The following is a 17,685-nucleotide window of genomic DNA, read 5'->3' on the forward strand; positions in this document are numbered from 1 at the left end:
ACTAAAACCGAAAAGGGATTAGGACTGAATAGCAGCTGGATATTGGTTTTCCAGTTTTCATTATTTTATGAATAATAAGGAGGGTTAAACTAATTCCTAGAAAAGATAGTATCTCGTAATGGCCTAGAGATATATTCACCACAAACAAGAGGTACCTGAACAAACCTCTGAGCAGTGACAGGGCAGAAATAGAGAACCGCTTTTTTCATTCTGGTTATGCCAAGAAGGGGAGAGGTTTTCAGTCAATGCCAGCAGTTGCCACTTTGCAGGTTGTTCTAATGTAAAATAGTTTTCAAGAAAGTACCCTCTGTTGCATTTTGTAATTGTTTATTTCAAACTGTTTGCATTTTCCTTTGATTTCAGGCAAGTACTTGGTCTTGCTCACAAATGATCGCCCCAACCTAAGAAGATGTGCAGTAGAAAATCAGATACAGCAGCTTCCTGGGTGAGACTTCCACCAGAGGACACGTGCCTTCTTTGAATATCTCTAACAAAGGGTGCCTAAGGCACTAGCCTGGGGGTTAAGGACTTTCCTCAGCAACCCTCCTTCTCTCTCTCTGCCTGATTTCCTCTTTGATAAGAGAGGGCACTTGGCGAAGGAAATGGCAACCCACTCCAGTATTCTTGCCTGGAGAATCCTGTGGACAGAGCAGACTGGTGGGCTGCTGTTGATAGGGTCACACAGAGTCGGACACGACTGAAGAGACATAGTATGCATGCATGCATTGGAGAAGGCACTGGCAACCCACTCCAGTGTTCTTGCCTGGAGAATCCCAGGGACGGCGGAGCCTGGTGGGCTGCCGTCTATGGGGTCGCACAGAGTCGGACACGACTGAAGCGACTTAGCAGCAGCAGCAGAAGCAGCAAGAGAGGACATTTACCTGTGATCTCTCCAATTTTTACTAACATTTCCAAAGACTAATATAAGATGTCAACTAGCTTTTATGCATTTTTACAAAGGTTAATTCTTTAGGACTTATCTTCACTTTTGTTTGTTTGTTTGTTTGTTTATACCACTATTATACCCCTTACACAGTTATCTTTTTTTTCCTTTTTGTCTTTCTTCCCCACTGAGCGGTAAGCTATTTGGGGTTGAAAACTGTCCTACACATCCCACACATTCCCCAAACCCAACACATATCTAGCATGTAGGAGTTGCTCAGCAAATATCTGTTGGATCAGTATGAGATTTCTTTTTTTTTTTTTTTTTCAGTATGAGATTTCTAATGTAAAATTTTATTTCACTGATGCCATTTAAATTACTTACTGCTAATGTATATTTATATGTCAAAAGTTAGTAGTATACATTTTTATATTTTCTTTAATTTTCCATTTAAAAAAAAAATCTTCCCAGAAGCGCTCAAACAGTTAGTGCCTTAATTTTTTCCAATGACTGAGTGAGTGTGTCAGCACTGTGGCAACTGACATGGTGCTTGAAAGTGAAGTGTCCAATACATGTTTGCTGAATAAATATGCTTTGTGCGTGTGACAAATGGCAATCATGACACTAGATCAAGTAGGCCTAATATTTTTTGAGCCTTGAAAACCTGTGCTTTGCTTTGTCAAGTGTGATTCCAGCTGAAGATTAAGCTAAGCCTTCTTTTATACTTGCGTTGATTGGTTATCCACAGAGAAAACAGTGTTGAATTCAGATAATCCAAATTCATTAGGAATCGAGCCAAATTTCTATGTTTGAAACTCTCTGGACTTTTGTCCCCCCTTCGCTTGGAGATGCTCTGTATTGCCTTTATCTGCAGTGCATATTTCTACCATTGAGTCTACAACTGATGTCAGTGGAAGCTCCAGAGGAGAAATGGGACAGTGTGTGGAATGGGATCCAGACGGATGGCTCACAGTGGAAATCTTACCCCTGCTGGTCTGGCCTCCAGGCTCTGATTCTCATTCTAGTGAATCTGACACATTAGGAAAGACACTTTGGCTAGTTTTGTTCTCCTTCTCTGTCTCTCTCTCACACCCACACACACTCAGCAGAGTATTACAGTGGTTGAAGACAGTCTTTGAGATTAGGCAAATTTAGATCTTAGTTCCGCCACTTATTTGTTTTTCTTTGTGACTTTAAATGAATTGGGGTTTTTTGTTTGTTTTTAGTTTCAGTAGGTGCATGGTTCTTTATCTGTTCAGACAAAAAATAGTATTTTCTTGGTCTATTGTTGAGTGAAGTCAGGAAGATGATTCAGGGGAACTTCTCAGCATCACGGTTGGGATTAAGCAGTTAATGCTGACCACCTAGCAAATAGTCTCACTTGTCTAACTGCACAACTTTCTTCTGATACCTTATTACAAATAAGGTTACTGAATTTTCCTTCTGTTGGATACATGCATTCTGTTTAAACCTTTAATAATCAAGAGAACTGCCTAGATCAGGAATGCAGGGGATAAGCAAGTAAATCATGCTTCATTTATGGGGAAATACAGGTGACTAACATGAAAGAAGAAAAGAAGAGCTGTGGGAAGGCCAAATAAGTTTGGTAGAGTTCAGGTATTAGAGCTTGCCTTACTGACTCATGGGAGAGCTCATCAGGTCCTCTGCTTTTAAAGTTCACTTATTTTTAGTTTATAAACAATTCTAACAAGTAGGACATGTCCTCATTTCTGAGGGGGAGTAGTCTTTCTGGACTTGGTGACTCAGAGATTAGGAAAAACAGGTAACTTATCATGAAAAGTGCTCAAAGTCTAATCACGAGGAAAGAGATAGAAGAAACAAGAATATTAGATTTATTTTTAAAGGAAACAATTACTTAGAGCAGTCTGTCCGATACTGCATTCTTTCTATAGGATGTCAATATATAATAGGCAATGAGAAGTTACTTGATCAATAGGTGTGGAAAACGCTAGGTTAAATAAAGTTAAAAAGATCATCATTCTTCTTCATGGCTTCACAAAGTCTTTAGTATATTGAAATATACTCTGAATCTCTAAGAAAGAAGGGTGTGTAGCTAGTGTATACTGAGTATCCTAATCTAACTTGATCACAGAGCCCCTTTTAATTGTATATTCATGTCACAAGTATCCCATAGAACCTACTTTGAGTTATTGTGTTCTCTGGCTTTCATGTAAGTATGGACTATTGGCCAAACAGTTCAACACTTGTCAACAAGTGAGAAAGGAATCACAGTAGAGGGATATCCCTCACAGTAGAGGGAAAGAGTCATAATGACATCACAGAGCCATTTGGAAAAATAATTAATGTCATGCTTTAGAAGTAGGAAACACCTTCAAATTAGTTACTTTAGTTTGAGAAATTAAACTTTAGAAATGCTCATAAAACCCTGCATACCTTTTCAAAGATTGCTCACAAGTACAGTATTTATAATATTAAAATACTTAATGACTAAATGTCCATCAGTAAGAAATTGCTTGGATAAATTATGATTCAGCTTATATGATGGAAAACAAATGTTCAAAAGAATGTAGTAATTTCACCTGTATTGGTAGGGAAATATACACATAACATGCTATTGGGAAAAAAAGAGAATGTTGTAGAGCATATGCATGGCAGGCTAAATATTTATTTTAAAAGTTAAATACATATGACAGACAGAAAGAAATGAATGAATAAATGAATAGAAGTGTGTGTGTTTATAGACACACACTTATGGATGCACCTGGGGAACAAGAAAGACAACTTTCAATTTTTAATGTATGCCTTCTGCTTCCAGTTAGAATAGAGGATGTTTTAAGAGACTGCTGCTCCCACCCTGACTGTAAGATGAAACTAGATAGGTCACAAAATCATATTTCTAAAAAAGTCATTGGAGAGTTGAGGATGCAAAGAAATCTAAATAAAACAAACAGAAAGGGATGAGCAATTCCTAGGAGAAAAGAATACCACCACTCCTTTCACTTCTGAAGACATGGTAGAAAAAGAAAGAAACCTGCCATAGATGGGGGCAAGGAGAAACAAGCTCAATATGTAACAATCTTTTCATGGCCTGCTATGGAATGGCATGATAGATTAGAATCCTGAGCAAACCCAAACCCAAGCAAGAATCCTCTCACCTGTCAACTCTTTACTATAGCACTTCAACCAAGTGTACAAGGTTAGAGTGCCCAAATCTGTGGTGGGTGGGCCAAGAGATCTGATAGAGACTTACTTTAAGGAGCACAGGCCTTCATCAAGTATAATGCTTCATTTTTTTTTAAGGCATTAGTCTTCCAAATGGCAGGTGGTATCTACTACCAGATGGCAGCCTTGTGGCAGGGTCATATGATGGGGAGATTTCACAAGGCATAAAAACCTAAAAGATTGATGGCTGTGTCATAAAACAGGAGGATCTCCAACAATTTTTAAAGCTGATAGCTTGATGGTAGAATGTAGAGGAAACTCAAGATTCTCACTAATAATGAAATCCTAAGCCCTGATGAAGGCAAAGCTCCGATCCTGCCCTCAAATCTTTGAAGCAAGTGGTGAACTGAATTTAACAAAAGTTCCAACAAATCCCAGATTCAGTTCAATTATAGGTTAGTTGATCCAACTGAATCAACTTTTCACACTAGCAGTCTGAAGACAAAGGTTATGCTCTTTTCAAGGAGTTAATATTTGTTTCATTCATTTTTTTTTACATACAATGTCCAACATGAAACCAAGAATTATGTGATGGGCAAAGAAACAGGAGAAGGTGATTTATAATGAAGAGAAAAAAGTCAGTAAAAGTAGTTCAGATGTTGGAATCAGAAGACGAAGACTTTAACTGTGATAAATATGTTATAAAATCTAGTGGAGGAGAGTGAACAATTCACAAAGAGACAGAATTTTAAGCAAAAAATGAAGACTAAAAAAGAACCATATTTTTACATTATATGCATTTTATCCTTTACATTTGGACAGTGATAAGACGTTTAAAATTTTTTTTAAGTGACTTTAAAAACAATTTTATGAATATTTCCATGTGAAGTGGTTTAAGCATAATTGAAACACTTTAGAGGGAAACCTCAACTCTATGGAAAAAAAACTTCAATGAAGATCTATGCACCGGGGTTTATTGGCAATAATGATTCTACCATACCTGGAGGCAAAGAATCAAGGTCTCTAGATGGACAGCTAGACATTACAATAGTGGCCACATCAACAGTATTTCTGAAAGTCTATGTATAGGAGGTAGACTTTTCGATCCCAGCAGTATGATTCCATGATAAACAATACCCTGAGGGGAGAGGGAGAACTGCTTTCTCTGGGAAGAACTTTTTCATCTTTTTAAGAAGTAGCAGTAGATTCATTTGCTGTCATAGGCATAATGCTATTACAGAGTAATGGGCATGCTGTCCAGGATGGTCAAGTTCAGTCTAAGCTGGATGTGGCAGAAGCCAATATATGTTCATTTCTAAAAGATCTGGTTAATCTGTACAAAAGGATATTGTATTGTCAAGGCAACATTCTTTATATAATGCTATTGGTGGATATAAACACAGATGGAACAGAAAAACAGTCAGAGAGATTGGTGAACCATGTTTAAAATTGAATTAAATGAAACCTTAATCTGGGGGTTTTAATGATGATGCCTCTTCTCAATTTACAGCATGTATCTGGATTCTCACACAAATTCGCATCAAGCAGAGAAGCTCTTTGGTCATGATCCTTGTGGTATACATTTCAGAGGTTTTTATACATGCTTCCTAGTCCAAACATAGATTAGTTATTATGATAAAGTTATTATGATAAATTCCTTGAGGATTAAGGATCTGTAAAACCTCAGCATTCTCAGTTCTTCTCAGTAAAGGTAATGACCACAACAAGCTTAGTATGTATCCCAGTGCATCCTTGACTAGAATTTGTGATTGCTTCCTTCTCTCACTTTTTGTAAGACTGTGTGTGTTTTCTAAAAAAATGAAAAAAAAATCAAGGTTTTTTCCTTAAAGTGAAATGGCAGCTGAGATACAGATTACTGATGAGGTGAGAAGTTCCTCTGAACACATGTTCAGTGGGAGAATATGCAAAAAAGAGACAGAATTCCTTAGCAAGACTTTTTCTTTTTTTCATTCTATGATAGTCCTGTTTCTAACACCCTGGATTAAGATGTGACAAAAAAAAAAAAATAATTTGTGATTGAGGGAGAGGGAAATAACATCATTGGTTTGACCTGTCACTTCTAACACCAAACACTGGCTCAGAAACAGACTGTGCTTGCTGGAAAACAAGCTGAGCTATATTGCCTGTGGTGGCTTTCTGTTGGAAGGAATGTTAAACTTCTGCTTGTCAGTCACCTGCAGGGGGAAGGGGAGTGGAAAATGACAAGTAGCTGTGGCAAGAAGAGCATATGGTCATCTCTCTCTGTTGCCCAAGGTTTTATGGAATATGCTGCTCTCTGGGACCTCCTACCTGTATCAGGAATAAGCATATGTGCTACACTGGATCTTGACCCACTGGCTTGAATCCAGTTATTCCTCTCCTCAGGAGTTAGGATGAAGGCAAGCCATGGTCATGCTCAGCATTATGAAAATAAAGATTACCATTATATTTCCAAACAGAAAGTCTCTTCCTCTTCCTGGTTCCAAAGTCCTATCTATCAAGCAGCTATTGTCTCTATTATACATATTTGGATAATGTCTATGAAGCAAGTTGGACATTGGCTTAGGGAGTTTGGCTAAGACAGGGATTTTTTTTTTTTCCCATACATTGGAAATATACAACCCTGCCTCAAGAAACACATATATCTTTCATAGGGTTCCTGATTGTCCCCTGTAGTCAGATCCGATATTTTCCATTTCTGGTTTCCTATATATCCTTTCAATCTCAATTTAAAAAAAAAAAGCAAGAGCAATATAGAAATAAAAAGAGAGCCAATTTTGCTTGTTTCACGCAGTTTATAATCTTTTGTTTAACTAATGCTTGAGGTTTGGTCCTGACTACTGATATCCTGGAGAGTGTTTTGATATCCATTTCAAAACACCTGGGCAACTGAACCTTGGATAACCTTAAAAACCTTTGAATTCATGACCAATCAATAAAGATTTTAAGTTTCTAGGAAACAATGGTATGTTTCCATTTCTCTATCCCCCAGAAATGCTTATATGTGGTAGCCATTCTGTAACCAATAGATTAATTGTAATTAATAGCTATGGCAAATAGATGGGGAAACAATGGAAACAGTGAGAGACTTTATTTTCTTGGGCTCCAAAATCACTGCAGATGGTGACTGCAGCCATGAAATTAAAAGATGCTTGCTCCTTGGAAGAAAACCTATGACCAACCTAGACAGCATATTAAAAAGCAGAGACATTACTTTGACAACAAAGGTCCATCTAGTCAAGGCTATGGTTTTTCCAGTAGTCATGTATAATAAAGAAAGCTGTGCACTGAAGAATTGATGCTTTTGAACTGTGGTGTTGGAGAAGACTCTTCAGAGTCCCTTGGACGGCAAGGAGATCCAACCAGTCCATCCTAAAGGACATCAGTTCTGGGTGTTCATTGGAAGGACTGATGCTGAAGCTGAAACTCCAATACTTTGGCCACCTGATGCAAAGAACTGACTCCTTGGAAAAGACCCTGATGTTGGAAAAGTTTGAAGGCAGGAGGAGAAAGAGACGGCAGAGGATGAGATGGTTGGATGGCATCACCAACTCAATGGGCATGAGTTTGAGCAAGCTCCAGGAGCTGGTGATGGACAGGGAAGTTCAGCATGCTGCAGTCCATGGGGTCGCAAACAGTTGGACACAACTGAGCAACTGAATTAAACTGAACTGAACTGAGACTGTAATTAAAGAAGGCTGAGTGCCCAAGAATTGATGCTTTCAAACTGTGGTGCTGGAGAAGACTATTGAGAGTCCCTTGGACAGAAAGACCAAACCAGTCAATCCTAAAGGCAATCAATATGCACTGAAAGAACAGATGCTGAAGCTGAAGCTCCAATACTTTGGTCACCTTATGTGAAGAGCCAATTTACTGGAAAAGACCCTGATGCTGGGAAAGATTGAGAGCAGGAGGAGAAGGGGGCAACAGAGGATGAGATGGTTGGATGACATCTCTGACTCAATGGACATGAGTTTGAGCAAACTCTGGGAGATAGTAAAGGACAGGGAAGCCTGGCATGCTTCAGTTCATGGGATCGCAGAGTCAGACACAACTTAGCGACTGAACAACAACATTCTGTAATTCAGTACTGAGTGAATGAAGTGCTCCTGGAAGGCATACCAGGGCTCAGCAACATGCTAGTTATGGGTGGAGAACAAACTGAGATAGAGTCCTTGTGTTCTCCTCTCTGGTCTAGTTGACTGTCACATGTACTCTATTTGTCCTTCACACTATTCTATCAGAGTTATATTTCTAAAACCCTAATTTTATCACATTATTCTTTATATCCTACACTTCCTTCATTGCTCATTCAATCAAGTTCAAATGAACACACTCAGTGAACTAGTTGCAAACTCTTTGCTTCCTTAGCTCTTACCAACCCAACAGACAAATTATGTCTCCGCACAAGATTTCTAGCAAATTCAGAGATTCATGTTTGCTCACCCTGGGCCCCCTGACTCAATCATTCTTTCCCAAAGACTAGACCCAACTATACTCTTTAAGCTGCAATTAAATGCCACCTCCTCCAAGGATCTTTACTTATACTCCATCCCTGGCCATCTCTTCTGCCTCTTCCTTACATTACATAATGCTATTATTTCTGGTAACTTTCCCCAAAACTATGAGGTCCTGTCAATAGACTCAACTCCCTGAGTTCTCAAATTATCCCTTGCTCAAACTGAAAATGTCTTTAATGTTTCAATTTTCTTTTTCTTAGGAGTTTTGAAGTATAACAACCCTTTGGAGAAATCACTATTTGGCTTCTAGGCATACAGATTCACTGTCTTATCACACATCCAGGCAATCAAACATCTTTCCACCTCATCAGTCAGTCCATCATGTTTTCTCATCACTGCTGATTATATTTGTCTAATACTAAGTTGCTTGGCAGTTCTAAGAGATCATTTTGTGGGGTTTTCTTTTTTCAACTAGAAAAGTCCTTTTGAAGCAGGGATAAAAAATCAGCTACTATAAATGTGGGTGAGGCAGGTCATTTACATATGGTTACTATCTCTTACCGTATACTGCAGACAATTTAGCTATTGGAATATTCTCTGCAAAATTAAAAACGCTTTGAGATAAAGGGTTATATTTATTTCTCTTTACACCCCCTTGGTACCTGTAGAGTGTCATGAACCTAGCAAGTGTTTATTAAACGTTTGTTGAATTGAATAGTTTCTAAAAGGGAAATCCATGTTAGTGTTTCTCTTGCTAAAATGTCATTACTGTTTTATAGCATGAGAAAGGCATAACAGAGTTTCTAAAATATGACTAAGGTTTCTTTACCAAGATACATTTATTTTTTCTGTGAAATCACAGCAAAATAACACAGTTTTGATGCTGGCCATTAAAATATCATTTGGTGGTAGATCTCCCCTCGAGTTAATAATCCTTAGCAAGAAGCCCTTTTACAGAAAACACAAGCTTTGCCTTCAGAGCAGAAATGTAAATAGCTATAATTTGTTCTCCTGCATTTTTCAAATACAGTGCCATCTGGTTTAATCTCCTAGTCCTGGAGAACCATTTTAAGAATTATTTCCCCATGATCCATTCTCCAGCCTATCCTTGCCCTGGAGATATCCCTCCATCCATGAGATTTTCCAGGCAAGAGTACTGGAGTGGGTTGCTATTTCCTTCTCTAATTATTAGCTCACTGGTATACAATAATCACTACTGTTTAGAAGGGTATTCATTACCTATGGAAGTTTGAGCAAAGTTATCAGAACCAGATTCTGCCATGACAGGATTCTACAATGTAGCCACAGACCATAGGCAAACCATTTGGGACTGGGCTATCTTTCACCCACAAACTTTTGCCAGAATTACAAGATTAGGCTAGTATTTAGAAGTCCACTCCAATTGCCTTCTCATCTGGCACACATTTTGAAGCCTTGGTTATTGTGCTATACCTCATCAACTCCCCATGTCTCTCTTCTCTGCTTTATGTAGCATGAAGTTGGAAAATTGCATGGGGCAGCTGGTGCTAAGCTTCCATTCTGGAGGGTCTCACACTGTTAGCTTTAGGGTTCAGAATTACCCTTATTCTAGATTCCTGTTGGAATGGTTGAGGGAATGAAAGAAAACAGGCTCACAGGTTCAATCAAAACAAGATGTGGGAAAAACTTCCAATTTGTGATATGGAAACAGCCTAAAGAAAAACATCGACAGTGTTCTCATCTGGTTGTTAGGCAGCATCAAGCCATTGCCAAGTGTGTTTCTAGTATTGCTGTCTATTTGGGACTCTCAATATACTTGACCCAGGTTTTTGAGTTTTAGAACTTTAGTTGAGCAGCATTTTAATAATGCCAAGAGGCCATGAGAAATATGTTTTTTAGTTGAATGGAACATTCAAATACTTTCAATAAGTATTTTGAATATTTAATGTTTGAATATTTCAATAAATATTTCAATAATTATTTTCAATAAATATTTTCTTTAGCCTTTAGTATCTATCTGTGACTTCTTTTAACAATGGCAAGTTGTGGCATGTGCATTGAAGAGAAATCATGTTGGACAAGGGTCTAGAGATCAAAACAGTAGTGATTTTTAAATATAGGGTCAGGGATTCTTTTGATGATGAGATAAAAATATGATTCCAGACTTGAATGAGGTGAGAGAGTAAATAGTATAAAAATTTCGAGGGAGGGTTCAGAAAGAAGTAACCCAACTGCAAAGGCCTTGAGATGAGAACATGTTTGAGACAGATCAAGAAAGTCATGATATTGGAGTTCAGTGAGTGAGCAGAGAGTCAGGAAAAAACCTCAGAGGAATAGTTTAAAAGTAGGTTGTGTAAAGCTTTGTGGGTCATAGCAAGGATACTGGATTCTATTCTGAGACTGGGGAACCATTAAACGTTTTGAGATAATAAAGGGTTAAATAAGAAAAAAAAGGAATCGAAGATATTATAAATACCAGGCTAAACAGTACAAGAGAAACATAAAACTTCATAAATAGCCAAAGGCAAAAAAAATAAAAAATAAAAGCAAAGACCATACTATGAATGAAGAAGGAAAATATAATGCTCACAGAAATTGCAACATAAAACAGTTGGCACCAAACATCTCTCTCTCTCTTTAGTTGCTAAGTCATGTCTAACTCTTGCAACCCCATGGACTCTAGCCTGCCAGGCTCCTCTGTCCATGGCATTCTCCAGGCAGCAATACTGGAGTGGGTTGCCATTTCCTTCTCCAAACATAAGTCATATCAATAAACATGAAAGAGCTTAACTCACCTACTAAAATAATATGATTCTCAAGTTTATCCAATACTGAAAATCTAAATTCAGGGTTGAATGTAAGAGATGCAGCTAAACTGCAGTGATTCAAAGCTAAAAATATATGCATAGATTTACCACAGGCAAATGAAAACAATAAGAATGAAGGAACTGAAAATTTCATACCAATGTAGAATTTAAGCCCAAAGCATAAAATGAAGCCAATGACATTTTATTATGCTAAAAGCCATATTTCTCAATTAGAAATATAACAAAACTCAATAGCATTCATATACATAAATAATAGAGAGTTGGAAGACAGAATGAATAAGAAAATCTTATTTATAATAGTAATAAAAAAGATAAACTGTTCAGGAACCAACATAATGAGAAATAAAATTTTATATGAAGTATAAATACTACTGAAGGACATAAAAGTAGATATGAACAAGTAGGAAAATAATCCTGTTGCTTAGGATGCCTCAACATATTGCAATCTCATCTCCACTATACTAATTTGTAAATTTAATGTAACCAAGCAGAAATATTGACACAATTTATTATTAAGCCAGATATATTGAAACTAAAGTTCACATGATGTCAAATGATCACATTGTATACTTTAAACATCTTATAATTTTATTTGTCAATTATGCCTCAATAAAGCTATAAAAGAAAAATAAGTATACAAGGATATGTAGATAAAGAGTGAATAGGAAGAGCTATAGATGGGGGTGGGGTCTAGTCCTCTGGCTGTTAATGCTACTAAACCTCTATAATTAGAACAGTGCAGTGTTGGGTTCATGAGGAGACAAGGAACAGAAATGGACAGTAATGGAACAGAAATCTAGTATATTATAAAGGTGGTATCTACGCTTATTGGGGAAACAGTGATCTTTTTAATAAATAATCTTCGAATAATTGGATGACCATTTTTTAAATAAAAAAACCGACTCAATCTTCATGTCATATACAAGAAAGAACTCTAAATTGAGAAAAGTAAATGAAGGAAATAAAACTTTACCAGTTTAAGAAGACAGTATGGGTGAATTAATCTATAATCTGGATTTAGGGAAATGTTTCAAATTGTGACTAAAAAACTCAGGTTATAAATAAACAATTGATAAATTGAAATATATGGCAACAAAACAAAACACCATAAGCAATGTTAAAGTACAAATGACAGACTAAGAGAAAGTGTTTGCAGTGGATATCACAGAAAAGGGCCAGTGTTGTTAATAAACAAAAACCTTTAACACTCAAAGAAAAATAAATACTAATAATTCAGTAGAAAATGGATAAAAGACCTGAAGGGGCAATTTACAAAAATATATAAATATGAGCCTTGAACATATGAAAATATATTCAACTTTACTCATACTATGATAAATCCAAGTTAATACTCACTGAAATACTGTACCTCTGTTTATCAGACTGGCAAAAACTCAAAAGCTTGGTATTACGCTTTGTTCTTTGGCTGTGGAAAACAGACCCTCTCATACATTCTTGGAAGGAATGCAAGATGGTATGAATGTAAAACCCTTACTGAGAGGAATTTGGCACCAGCTAATAAAATTGCTTATGCATTTAACCTTCAATATAGCAATCCCACTTCCAAGAATTTATTCTGAAGATATAGCCCATGACAGTTTAGAAAAAAAAAAAAAAAGGCTTCTGTGGTGGCTTGGACTGTAAAGAATCTGCCTTCAAGGCAGCAGGCCTGGATTTGATCCCTGGATGGCTATCCACTCCAATACTCTTGCCTGGAGAATCCCATGGACAGAGGAGCCTGGTGGGCTAGAGTCTATGGGGTTGCAAAGAGTCGGACACGACTGAGCAACTAACACAAAGATATATGTGCACAATGCAACCAACTACAGTATTATTTTTAGGAAACGACCTAAATGTCTAAGCACAGGAAACTGATTGAATATATGGACCATATGTTCAGTATAATACTTCCATCTGTAAACAAAAAATAAGAAAGATCTCTATAAACTGATGTGGAGTAATCTCTGGGAGATACTACTAAATGAAAAAGGCAAACTGTGAAAAAGCTTACATGCTACTTTGCATAAAAGAAAGAAGAGGTAATAAAGTACAATATACAACAACTTTCATTTAAAAAAACAGAGGAAGAATAAGTTACAAAATGATAGTGTTGATTACTTAGATGGGGACAGGTAGGAATACAGGAAGAAATGGTACTTTTCTGAGTATTCTTGTTTGCATAGGTTTGATTTTTAGAAGTATATTAATGTTCTTCATATTAAAATAGTAAATTGATAAGGATGTGAAGGAAGAAAACTTCTAAGCAAAAGCAAATTGAAAACAAATGAACCCAATTGCATTTCCAATAAATAATATAACCATGCTAAATGGAAGGGGAGAAAGAACAAATTCAATTAATTTATGAACAAGAACATTTGATCATATACTTTCAATCTTGCACAGGATTCCAAGTGCATGTGGAACATTTTGCCAAAATAGACCCCTTGCAGGCCATAAAGCAAGTCTCAACATATTTCAAAGGATTTAAATCATAGAGAGTATATTCTCAGATCACAGTGAATAAAATTAGAAATAAATGAAAGAAGACAACTATAAAAGATTTCCCCAAATCTGAAAGCTAAGCAATACACTACTAAATAACCCATGGGCCAAGAAGAAATTTTTATGAAAGTTTAGAAAATATTTTGAACTAAGTAAGGAATATAACTCCTCAAAATTTGTGGGCTACAGTTAAAGCTGTGCTTAGAGGGAAATTATGGCCTTGAGTGCACATACTAGAAAAGAGGAGATGCTAAAAATCTTATCAAAGTAGCTTTCTCAAAGAAGTAAGAAAAGAGCAAATGAAACCCAAAGACTGCAAATTGAAGGCAGTTAACACAATTTTGAACTGTACAATATATAGTATTATAAATTTTCAAAAGGTGGCTTAGGAAAAACTAACAAACCTTACTTACCTCTGGAAAGGCTAATCAAGAAAAAAAAAAAAGAGAGAGAGAGAAAACACAAAATACCAATAATGTAAAGGAAATTTGTGCATGCTAAATTGCTTCAGTCATGTCTGACTCTCTGTGACCCTATGGACTGTAGCCTGCCAGGCTCCTCTGTCCATGGGATTCTCCAGGCAAGAATACTGGAGTGGGTTGCCATGCCCTCCCACAGGGGATCTTCCTGACCCAGGGATCGAACCCACCTCTCTTATGTCTCTTGCATTGACAGGCAGGTTCTTTACCACTAGCAACACCTGGGAAGCCCCAAAGGAAATTAAAGAATATCATTAAAGATTTCATTGACAAAAAATCATTGGAAGATATTATGAGCAACTTCATACCAATGAAATTAAGGTGATATGAACATTCTTAAAATAATAAACCTACCAAATGACATGTGAAGAAACAGGAAATCTGAATAAGCCTATGACTATTACAAAATTGAACTCATCATTTAAAATATCTCCATATGAAAATTGATGGACTTTGTGTTTTTCCTGGTGATTTTTTTTAAATTTAAGGAATAAATAACACCGATTTTATAAAAACTGTTTCTAAAATTAGAAAATAGCAAACACTTTTCAATCTATTTTGAGATTGCAGAGCCTTGATACCAGGGCCAGATGGACATCTTATATAAAATGAAAGACACAAACAGAAGACAATCACTGCAGTTCTGATCCAAGATGGTGACATGGAAGCCTTGTGAATGCATCTCCTTCCCCAGACACACCAAATCCACAGGCTTATAATGAAGCAATTTCCTCTGGAAGAAGTCCAGAAACTAGTTGAGTGACTTCTATACATTAAACATAAAAGGAAATACCTGTGTGACCCGTATCAAAATGGGTAGGAAAGACCGAGACACACTTTTGCCATAAGCCTGACCCCAGTCATAGTCCCATACAAGTGGGAGAGAACTCCCACCTGCCAGTTTATCCCTGAGAAGTGAAGTGTTGGGATCCCACATCTAGCATCCCAGCCTGTAAGACTCCCAAATGAGGGAAGCACCCCCAAATATCTCCCTCTCAAAGACAATGGGAGTTGTGCCCACAAGACCAAAGCGAACAAAGAAACTGTTCAACATAGAAAGTGAAGGTGGAAGTGTTAGTCGCTCACTAGCAACTTCACAAATTTGACTTGACAAATCCATGGACTGTAGGCTGCCAGGCTCCTCTGTCCATGGGATTCTCCAGGCAAGAATACTGGAATGAGTAGCCATTTCCTTCTCCAGGGCATCTTCCCAACCCAGGCATTGAACCCAGGTCTCCTGCATTACAGGCAGACTCTTTACCATTCGAGCCACCAGGAAAGCCCCACGAAACTCCCATCTCCCACAGAAATTCTCTGTGAAAGACATCTATTTGCATACTTGAAAGCTGCTGCCTGAAAGTCAGGTTTCCAGGGGCTGACTACAATCTCTCCCTTCCTGGACCAGGGAAACCAGCAAACACCACTTTCAGCTTCTCACCTGAGTCCACTGCAAACTGCCAACATCTCCGTGGAAGCTTACACACATGTCTGGTCCTCCTGCTGTTGTGCCTGATGCCCAAGGGACAGACCCCTAGGAATGCCTGGTTACAACAGCCACTGCAGCTTATATTTGAGTCCATCTGGACTGTAGTAAAAAAAGAAATATCAGTTACCTGGCTCAGCCCTTCCAGGGCTCAGCAGAGAGGGCGCAAACAGAAACATCTACTTCCCAGTCTTTCCCTAAAAGATGCCTATTTGCATACTTTAAAAGCTGCTGCCTGAGGGCTTAGCTTTTAATTTAGCACACCACTAGGCCCAGACTTTGACCCATTCTGGGCAACAGGGAAGAATGTGGATACCTTTAAGCTTGCTCCAGTTTGACAGTATCTCCCTGGAGGTACTGGCACACATGTCTGGCGCCTCGACTTTTGTGAAGGTACCCAAGGCGTGGGGCCCCTCGAATCACATAGCTTGGAGAGCCAAAGGTGTTTGCATTCAAAAGTCCTACAGGATTGTAGTAAACAAAGAAGGCGTCATTGACAGGCTCAGAAGTAGACTGCATAGATACACATCCAGACCCAGCACATGCCAGAAAAAAAGCAGGCGAAGAAGACCATCTCCCAGTTTCTCCTTAGCAGGGCCCTAACTACAGACTCTCCCACCTGCTGTCTGAGGATCAGCCTGCATCTAGCTATGGCCTATTGTGGACAAAGAACATGACTTGTTACTTCAGTAAATGACAAATGTTGCCCCATCGAGCCATCAGCCACTGCAGCTGCACCTAACAGTACTCCCTGGGGGGAATTCAGGATGGTTCAAAACAGGATACTGGCCCTAGACAGTTAAGATGTCTATCTAAGGAAAAATTTTAAATGATTCCAAATTCTTGCATGTTCCCATACATAGGAAAGCACTAAAATAATTAACTTGAGATATCGCTTCTTTATTAGCTGTAATCTTTCTACGCTTGACTAGAAGTTTTCCCAGCAAAAAAAAATTTACATATATTCTGGCTCCTCCCTTACCTCTTCAGAGCAGCTTCTCAGAGCAATCTGAGAGGCTGTCTCCCAGGCTATGCTGCTGCTAAGTCACTTCAGTTGTGTCTGACTCTGTGTGACCCCATAGGTGGCAGCCCACCAGGCTCCCCTGTCCCTGGGATTCTCCAGGCAAGAACACTGGAGTGGGTTGCCATTTCCTTCTCCAATGCATGAAAGTGAAAAGTGAAAGTGAAGTCGCTCAGTTGTGCCCAACTCTTCGCGACCCCATGGACTGCAGCCCACCAGGCTCCTCCGTCCAAGGGATTTTCCAGGCAAGAGTACTGGAGTGGGTTGCCATTACAGACTACAGACCCCAGTAATCCCTTGAATAAAAGTTAATTCTCAACTTTTGGGTTGTGCTTTTTTTTTTCTTCAGTCGACATTATGATCCTCCCTTTTGCAACAAGCACAGGTCTTAGCAAACTACCAGGAGCCACTAAGAACAAAAAATGAGGCTTGGACGATGACAAAGGCTTGAATAATAACCAAAATCTTGAGCTTAGCTGATTAACAATTCATCTCCTAAATAAGACAACTCTATCAAGATTAGGAGAGGTAGTAACTATTTTATCTAATGTGCGGAAAACAAAATAGAGACAAAGAAAATGAAGAATATAGAGAAATATGATCCAAAATAAAGGAGCAAGATAAAACTCCAAAAACAGATCTTAATGAATGAAAGGGAAATGTGTGATTTACCTGATAAAGAGTTCAAGATAACAGTCATAAAGATGCTCACTGAGGTCAAGAAGCATGAACAAAGTGAGAATATCAACAAAGAAACAATAAATAAGGAAGTACAAAACAAATCACAGAGCTGAAGAACACAAAGACTGTCAGAAATATAACACATATTGCATAACACATTGCATGTAAGCATCACAATAGTTGCAAAGCAAAAATCTGTAGTAGATACACAAAATATAAACAAAG

The sequence above is a fragment of the Muntiacus reevesi genome, chromosome 1 (assembly GCF_963930625.1).
Source record: "Muntiacus reevesi chromosome 1, mMunRee1.1, whole genome shotgun sequence".
NCBI classification, from domain to species: Eukaryota; Metazoa; Chordata; class Mammalia; order Artiodactyla; family Cervidae; genus Muntiacus; species Muntiacus reevesi.